The sequence below is a fragment of the Oncorhynchus nerka genome, linkage group LG14 (assembly GCF_034236695.1).
Source record: "Oncorhynchus nerka isolate Pitt River linkage group LG14, Oner_Uvic_2.0, whole genome shotgun sequence".
In the NCBI taxonomy this organism is placed as follows: domain Eukaryota; kingdom Metazoa; phylum Chordata; class Actinopteri; order Salmoniformes; family Salmonidae; genus Oncorhynchus; species Oncorhynchus nerka.
This window is the reverse complement of record NC_088409.1, coordinates 31,878,358-31,888,694: the sequence shown is the minus strand read 5'-3', so window position 1 is coordinate 31,888,694 and position 10,337 is coordinate 31,878,358.

Sequence of the window (10,337 nt, the reverse complement as noted above, 5' to 3'; positions counted from 1 at the left end):
GCCGACCACAACCAAACCATGCATAAAGCCGACCACAACCAAACCATGCATAACCAAACCCATAACGCCACAACCAAACCATGCATAACGCCGACCACCAACCAAACCAGGCATAAAGCCGACCACAACCAAACCATGCATAAACCGACCACAACCAAACCATGCATAACGCGACCACAACCAAACCATGCATAACGCGACCACAACCAAAACCATTCATAACGCCGACCACAACCAAACCATGCATAAAGCCGACCACAACCAAACCATGCATAACACCACAACCAAACCATGCATAACGCGACCACAACCAAACCATGCATAACGCCGACCACAACCAAACCATGCATAACGCCGACCACAACCAAACCATGCATAACGCGACCACAACCAAACCATGCATAACGCCGACCATAACCAAACCAGGCATAACACCGACCACAAACCAAACCATGCATAAAGCTAAAAACCATGCATAAAGCCGACCACAACCAAACCAGGCATAACGCCGACCACAACCAAACCAGGCATACCACAACAAACCAGGCATAACGCACCACAACCAAACCAGGCATAACGCCAACCCAACCAAACCAGGCATAACGACAACCAAACCATGCATAAAACCGACAACCAAACCAGGCATAAAGCCGACCACAACCAAACCATAAATAACGCCGACCACAACCAAACCATGCATAACGCCGACCACAACCAAACCATGCATAACGCCGACCACAACCAAACCATGCATAAAAACCATGCACACCACAACAAACCATGCATAACGACCACAACCAAACCATGCATAACGCCCAACAATCGATAACGCGACCAAACCAAACCATGCATAACAACCAAACCAGACCACAACCAAACCATGCATAACGCCGACCACAACCAAACCATGCATAACGCCGACCACAACCAAACCATGCATATAACGCCGACCACAACCAAACCATGCATAACGCCGACCACAACCAAACCATGCATAACGCCGACCACAACCAAACCATGCATAACGCCGACCACAACCAAACCATGCATAACGCCGACCACAACCAAACCAGGCATAACGCCACCACAACCAAACCATGGCATAAACCATGCCGACCACAACCAAACCATGCATAACGCGACCACAACCAAACCATGCATAACGCCCATGCATAACGACCACAACCAAACCATGCATAAAGCCGACCACAACCAAACCATGCATAACGCCGACCACAACCAAACCATGCATAACGCCACAACCAAACCATGCATAACCAAAACCAAACCATGCATAAAGCCGACCACAACCAAACCATGCATAACGCCCACAACCAAACCATGACCACAACCAAACCATGCATAACGCCGACCACAACCAAACCATGGCATAACGCCGACCACAACCAAACCATGCATAACGCACCACAACCAAACCAGGCATAACGCCGACCACAACCAAACCAATAACCAAAACCAAACCATGCATAACGCCGACCACAACCAAACCATGCATAACGCCGACCACAACCAAACCATGCATAACGCCGACCACAACCAAACCATGCATAACGCCGACCACAACCAAACCATGCAAAAGCCAAAACCAAACCAGCATAACGCCGACCACAACCAAACCAGGCATAACGCCGACCACAACCAAACCATGCATAACGCCGACCACAACCAAACCATGCATAACGCCGACCACAACCAAACCAGGCATAACGCCGACCACAACCAAACCATGCATAAAGCCGACGCACCACAACCAAACCATGCATAACGCCGACCACAACCAAACCATGCATAAAGCCGACCACAACCAAACCATGCATAACGCCGACCACAACCAAACCATGCATAACGCCGACCACAAAACCAAACCATGCATAACGCCGACCACAACCAAACCAGGCATAAACCGACCACAACCAAACCATGCATAACGCATAACGCGACCACAACCAAACCATGCATAACGCCGACCACAACCAAACCATGCATAACGCCGACCACAACCAAACCATGCATAAAGCCGACCACAACCAAACCATGCATAACAACCAAACCATGCATAACGCCGACCACAACCAAACCAGGCATAACGCCGACCACAACCAAACCATGCATGCAAACGCCCACAACCAAACCATGCATAACGCACCATAACCAAACCAGGCATAACACCATGACCACAACCAAACCAGGCATAACGCCGACCACAACCAAACCATGCATAAAGCCGACCACAACCAAACCAGGCATATAACGCCGACCACAACCAAACCAGGCATAACGCCGACCACAACCAAACCAGGCATAACGCCGACCACAACCAAACCAGGCATAACGCCAACCACAACCAAACCAGGCATAACGCGACCACAACCAAACCATGCATAAAGCCGACCACAACCAAACCAGGCATAAAGCCGACCACAACCAAACCATGCATAACCACCACAACCAAACCATGCATAAAGCCGACCACAACCAAACCATGCATAACGCCGACCACAACCAAACCATGCATAACGCCGACCACAACCAAACCATGCATAACGCCGCATAACGCCGACCACAACCAAACCAGGCATAACGCCGACCACAACCAAACCATGCATAACGCCGACCACAACCAAACCATGCATAACGCCGACCAAACCCATGCACAACCAAACCATGCATAACGCCGACCACAACCAAACCATGCATAACGCCCAAACCAAACCATGCATAAACCACAACCAAACCATGCATAACGACCACAACCAAACCATGCATAACGCCGACCACAACCAAACCATGCATAACGCCGACCACAACCAAACCATGCATAACGCCGACCACAACCAAACCATGCATAACGCCGACCACAACCAAACCAGGCATAACGCGACCACAACCAAACCATGCATAACGCGACCACAACCAAACCATGCATAACGCCGACCACAACCAAACCAGGCATAACGACCACAACCAAACCATGCATAACGCGACCACCAACCAAACCATGCATAACGCCGACCACAACCAAACCATGCATAACGCCGACCACAACCAAACCAGGCATAACATAACGCCGACCACAACCAAACCATGCATAAAGCCGACCACAACCAAACCATGCATAACGCCGACCACAACCAAACCATGCATAACGCCGACCACAACCAAACCATGCATAAAGCCGACCACAACCAAACCATGCATAACGCCGAACAACCAAACCATGCATAACCCGACCACAACCAAACCATGCATAACGCCGACCACAACCAAACCATGCATAACGCCGACCACAACCAAACCAGGCATAACACCACAACCAAACCATGACCACAACCAAACCATGCATAAAGCCGACCACAACCAAACCATGCATAAAGCCGACCACAACCAAACCATGCATAACGCGACCACAACCAAACCATGCATAACGCCGACAACAAACAACCAAAACCAAACCATGCATAACACCATGACCACAACCAAACCATGCATAACGCCGACCACAACCAAACCATGCATAACGCCGACCACAACCAAACCAGGCATAACGCCGACCACAACCAAACCATGCATAACGCCGACCACAACCAAACCAGGCATAACGCGACCACAACCAAACCAGGCATAACGCCGACCACAACCAAACCAGGCATAACGCGACCACAACCAAACCAGGCATAACGCCAACCACAACCAAACCAGGCATAACGCGACCACAACCAAACCATGCATAAAGCCGACCACAACCAAACCAGGCATAAAGCCGACCACAACCAAACCATAAATAACGCCGACCACAACCAAACCATGCATAAAGCCGACCACAACCAAACCATGCATAAAGCCGACCACAACCAAACCATGCATAACGCCGACCACAACCAAACCATGCATAAAGCCGACCACAACCAAACCAGGCATAACGCCGACCACAACCAAACCATGCATAAAGCCGACCACAACCAAACCATGCATAAAGCCAAACCATAAATAACACCGCCACAACCAAACCATGCATAAAGACCACAACCAAACCATGCATAACGCCGACCACAACCAAACCATGCATAAAGCCGACCACAACCAAACCAGGCATAACGCCGACCACAACCAAACCATGCATAACGCCGACCACAACCAAACTATGCATAACGCCGACCACAACCAAACCATGCATAACGCCGACCACAACCAAACCATGCATAACGCATAACGCCGACCACAACCAAACCAGGCATAAAGCCGACCACAACCAAACCATGCATAACGCCGACCACAACCAAACCATGCATAACGCCGACCACAACCAAACCATGCATAACGCCGACCACAACCAAACCATGCATAACGCCGACCACAACCAAACCATGCATAACGCCGACCACAACCAAACCATGCATAACGCGACCACAACCAAACCATGCATAACGCCGACCACAACCAAACCATGCATAACGCGACCACAACCAAACCATGCATAACGCCGACCACAACCAAACCATGCATAACGCCGACCACAACCAAACCAGGCATAACGCGACCACAACCAAACCATGCATAACGCGACCACAACCAAACCATGCATAACGCCGACCACAACCAAACCATGCATAACGCCGACCACAACCAAACCATGCATAACGCGACCACAACCAAACCATGCATAACGCCGACCACAACCAAACCATGCATAACGCCGACCACAACCAAACCATGCATAAAGCCGACCACAACCAAACCATGCATAACGCCGACCACAACCAAACCATGCATAACGCGACCACAACCAAACCATGCATAACGCCGACCACAACCAAACCATGCATAACGCCGACCACAACCAAACCATGCATAACCCCAACCACAACCAAACCAAGCATAACGCCGACCACAACCAAACGACCACAACCAAACCAGGCATAACGCCGACCACAACCAAACCAGGCATAAAGCCGACCACAACCAAACCATGCATAAAGCCGACCACAACCAAACCAGGCATAACGCCGACCACAACCAAACCAGGCATAACGCCGACCACAACCAAACCAGGCATAACGCGACCACAACCAAACCAGGCATAACGCCAACCACAACCAAACCAGGCATAACGCGACCACAACCAAACCATGCATAAAGCCGACCACAACCAAACCAGGCATAAAGCCGACCACAACCAAACCATAAATAACGCACAAAAGCCAAAACCAAACCATGCATAAAGCCGACCACAACCAAACCATGCATAACGCATAACGCCGACCAAACCAAACCAGGCATAACGCCGACCACAACCAAACCAGGCATGCAAACGCCGACCACAACCAAACTATGCATAACGCCGACCACAACCAAACCATGCATAACGCCGACCACAACCAAACCATGCATAACGCCGACCACAACCAAACCAGGCATAACGCCGACCACAACCAAACCAGGCATAAAGCCGACCACAACCAAACCATGCATAAAGCCGACCACAACCAAACCATGCATAACGCCGACCACAACCAAACCATGCATAACGCCGACCACAACCAAACCATGCATAAAGCCGACCACAACCAAACCATGCATAACGCCGACCACAACCAAACCATGCATAACGCGACCATAACCAAACCATGCATAACGCCGACCACAACCAAACCAGGCATAACGCGACCACAACCAAACCATGCATAACGCGACCACAACCAAACCATGCATAACGCCGACCACAACCAAACCAGGCATAACGCGACCACAACCAAACCATGCATAACGCGACCACAACCAAACCATGCATAACGCCGACCACAACCAAACCATGCATAACGCCGACCACAACCAAACCATGCATAACGCCGACCACAACCAAACCATGCATAAAGCCGACCACAACCAAACCATGCATAACGCGACCACAACCAAACCATGCATAACGCCGACCACAACCAAACCATGCATAACGCCGACCACAACCAAACCTTGCATAAAGCCGACCACAACCAAACCATGCATAACACGACCACAACCAAACCATGCATAACGCGACCACAACCAAACCATGCATAACGCCGACCACAACCAAACCAGGCATAACGCGACCACAACCAAACCATGCATAACGCGACCACAACCAAACCATGCATAACGCCGACCACAACCAAACCATGCATAACGCCGACCATAACCAAACCAGGCATAACACCGACCACAACCAAACCAGGCATAAAGCCGACCACAACCAAACCATGCATAAAGCCGACCACAACCAAACCAGGCATAACGCCGACCACAACCAAACCAGGCATAACGCCGACCACAACCAAACCAGGCATAACGCGACCACAACCAAACCAGGCATAACGCCAACCACAACCAAACCAGGCATAACGCGACCACAACCAAACCATGCATAAAGCCGACCACAACCAAACCAGGCATAAAGCCGACCACAACCAAACCATAAATAACGCCGACCACAACCAAACCATGCATAAAGCCGACCACAACCAAACCATGCATAAAGCCGACCACAACCAAACCATGCATAACGCCGACCACAACCAAACCATGCATAAAGCCGACCACAACCAAACCAGGCATAACGCCGACCACAACCAAACCATGCATAATGCCGACCACAACCAAACTATGCATAACGCCGACCACAACCAAACCATGCATAACGCCGACCACAACCAAACCATGCATAACGCCGACCACAACCAAACCAGGCATAACGCCGACCACAACCAAACCAGGCATAAAGCCGACCACAACCAAACCATGCATAAAGCCGACCACAACCAAACCATGCATAACGCCGACCACAACCAAACCATGCATAACGCCGACCACAACCAAACCATGCATAAAGCCGACCACAACCAAACCATGCATAACGCCGACCACAACCAAACCATGCATAACGCGACCATAACCAAACCATGCATAACGCCGACCACAACCAAACCAGGCATAACGCGACCACAACCAAACCATGCATAACGCGACCACAACCAAACCATGCATAACGCCGACCACAACCAAACCATGCATAATGCCGACCACAACCAAACCAGGCATAACGCCGACCACAACCAAACCATGCATAAAGCCGACCACAACCAAACCATGCATAAAGCCGACCACAACCAAACCAGGCATAACGCCGACCACAACCAAACCAGGCTTAATGCCGACCACAACCAAACCATGCATAACGCCGACCACAACCAAACCATGCTGGCACCAAATAGATGTTTTACTCCGGAGGTCCACAGAATACAATATTACATTATAGCGTTATCTCACTCTGATAGAGGTTGGGACGCAGGAGGATTTAATATGAGGCACATAAAGCTAACACCAGCAAATTAAACACAATCACACACAATAAGCACCAGACTGCTGATAGGGAGATCCTCAATGCACAGGGTTGGCTGATCATTATGGGAATAAATGGGGACTTTTCAGGAGTTTTTAAGTTGTATGCCTCATTCCACCTAAATGCTGCAGGATGGAGGTAAGGAGAGAAGGATGAAAAGCAGGGAAGGAGAGAAATAGGAAAGTAGAGAAGGAAGGAGGTAAGGAGGAAAGGAAAGAAGAACAGAAGCGGGAAAAGAGGGAAGCTCTCATTCTCTGCCGGCCCTTCCTTCCTCTCCATTCTTCTCCCCAGACTAGAGGTGAGAGGGAGGAGAGCTTATCTGCACTAAATAAGCTGTCAGTGACACCCTGACACCAGCTAGAAATACTGTTCCTGTTCCCCTGGCCCTGCCACGGGTTCTGTCTCACTGGAGCCCAACAGCAGATAACCCCAGACCCACAAAGGGAGAGAGAGGGAGGGATGGAGAGAGGGATGGAGGGAACGGATGAGAATTCCTGGCTTATCAGGAGTTCCACAGTGAAGGAAGAGGATAATCCATTACAACTAGAATCATATCAACGCGGCCTGGGATACGCCTCTGTGAACCACAAGATGACACACACACGCACAGTGAAATGTGGTGTATGTGAACCTTGCGTTTTTATAGTATGAAAGGCAGTAATGGGATGATTCAGCCTGGCCTTGTAAAGTAAATAGCACCCTATCCCCTATAAGTAATGCTCTATCTAAGGAATATAGGGTGTTAAACACTCGGTAAGGGGGTAACCATGGCAACAGAAAGGTTAGGGTGTTTTTTGGTCTTTTGTTTTCGCCAGCTATATGCTACGGGAGCCCGGAGGCTATTTCACTCTCCAGGAAAACTATTAAACACAATCTAGTAGGGAGGAAGAGGGCCACTCACAGCAACACATACTGAAAGGTGGTCAGGATTCCAGACATACAGACCAAGGGGAGTTGTGACGATTGTCATATCTGTCCTCAATCACTTAATCTAAAGGCATACCTACATGAATGATCAGATACTGTTTATGAAAGCATTTATGGGAAGCACATTTATTCAGTGTATTTATGTTTGGATAGCGATTTGCCGGCCGACTCAAAATGAATTATTCCGCTGCTCTATATTCACTTCAGTCTGAGACTGACATCATCGAAATCGTTTGAGGTGACATCAAAACGAAGGGTGTTGTACAAAACAAAGTCATCCGCGTTTGGATCATTTCTAACCAATTAGAGTATCAAAGCCAATGACACATTTTCTAAAATGCTGCTCTGCCCGCATGTGTTCTGGCTCTGGCCCAACCCATTGGTTTTTGAGACCAATCAGAACGGTTAAAGGTATTTGTGTTCTAGAAATCGTCTGGGAGGTACTCAGATCCAGACTCATTGAGGAGAATAAACTAATTATTGTGGGCGAGGCGTGGCGTAGCATAGCGTTTAGCGGAGCAAGGAGTTTGGGTAGCCAGGCAAGATAGCAATGTCCTTCTGATTGATGATCATCTGTGAAAGAAAGATGACACACACAGAGTTACAGTTTAAGGTCGCACGCCGGCAATTGGTTTGTGCACGCAAAACCTTTTGTTGTGTGTCGCCCGGTTATAGTTCTCTTTCTAAACATGAATTTAATGAACAGGAAGTACAACTGTGATGTCATCATGTTTAACAATTACCATGTGAAAGTTAAGATTAAGAAACGTAAATGCTTTACGTAATTTCTTAGTTGTTTGAAGAGGGCTATCTGTCCATTCCCTGGTCTGAGTTCTGATGGGCAAAGGGGAGCGTTCAGAGTGCATAGTTCATAGAGTATTACGGGTAAGCTAGTTCCCAATTCCAGATGGACGTATATGTTCATGTCTCAGTGTTCTTTGTGCTTAAAGCATGCGAATCACTTTATTGATGAGTGCTTATAATAATTATTGTATGCTTAGGATCTGAAGATGTGGAGACTGAAATGACTGCCTGTTGAATGTTAATTGTTCATTAAAAAGCCATTAAACAAGTCTTCTTCCGATTGGTCAAATGCATGACGGGTAGTCCTATTTAAACCCTGTCCTTTCATTGTTTGAGAGACAGAGGCAGGGAACAGGTCGGCATGCTGCTGGTTTTACGTGTATACTTGATGCCTGTGTTTGTCTTAATAAGAGCTGTATTTGATTCAGTTTATGTTCCTAGTGTTGCAACGTCCCGTTGATTGTTATTGTATATATCGTGCAGTCGCCGGCTGTCTTTCTTTACTTGCAAATAAAAAACTTCTCTCTGGCAAGAAACATCTCATCTTTTCACTAAGTCTGTGCATGTGTTAATGTACTTGAATATAAAGGTGATAGAAAGGACAGGACACTGAAAGCAGACAGACAGCCTTGTCTTTGTGCCACCAGAGACTGAAGCAGTTGCCTCAACTCCCCTTGGTCTGTATGTCTGGAATCCTGACCACCTTTCAGTATGTGTTGCTGTGAGTGGCCCTGGTCCTCCCGACTAGATTGTGTTTAACAGATTTCCTGGACAGTGAAACTGGCCTCCGGGCTCCCGTAGCATATGGCTAGTCCCAAAAATGTAAACACCCTAACCTTTCAGTTGCCATGGATACCCCCTTAGCGAGTGTTTGTGCCGGCCAATTATATACAATTTAGGGGTTGCTACGGAGGCTGGAGTGTTCATGGAAACCCGCAGATAGGATGTGCTGACTGACACAAAGTGACATTATTACAGTCTATTATTGTCAATTAAAGTTTTGTAATTTGTGCTTCTCATACATGAAAGGTGCAAGACATCCTGAGGACCTCACCTGTCTGTTCACTGTCAACATGCTGGCAGTGTCTAGTTCTGTGCATGTATTCAATTAAGAGAGTCAAATATGCACCATAGTGACTAACAACAGGGCTAATAAAGAGGGGGGAGAGTGAGTGAATGTGCAGATGGAGAGAGAAAGACTGCAAGAGAT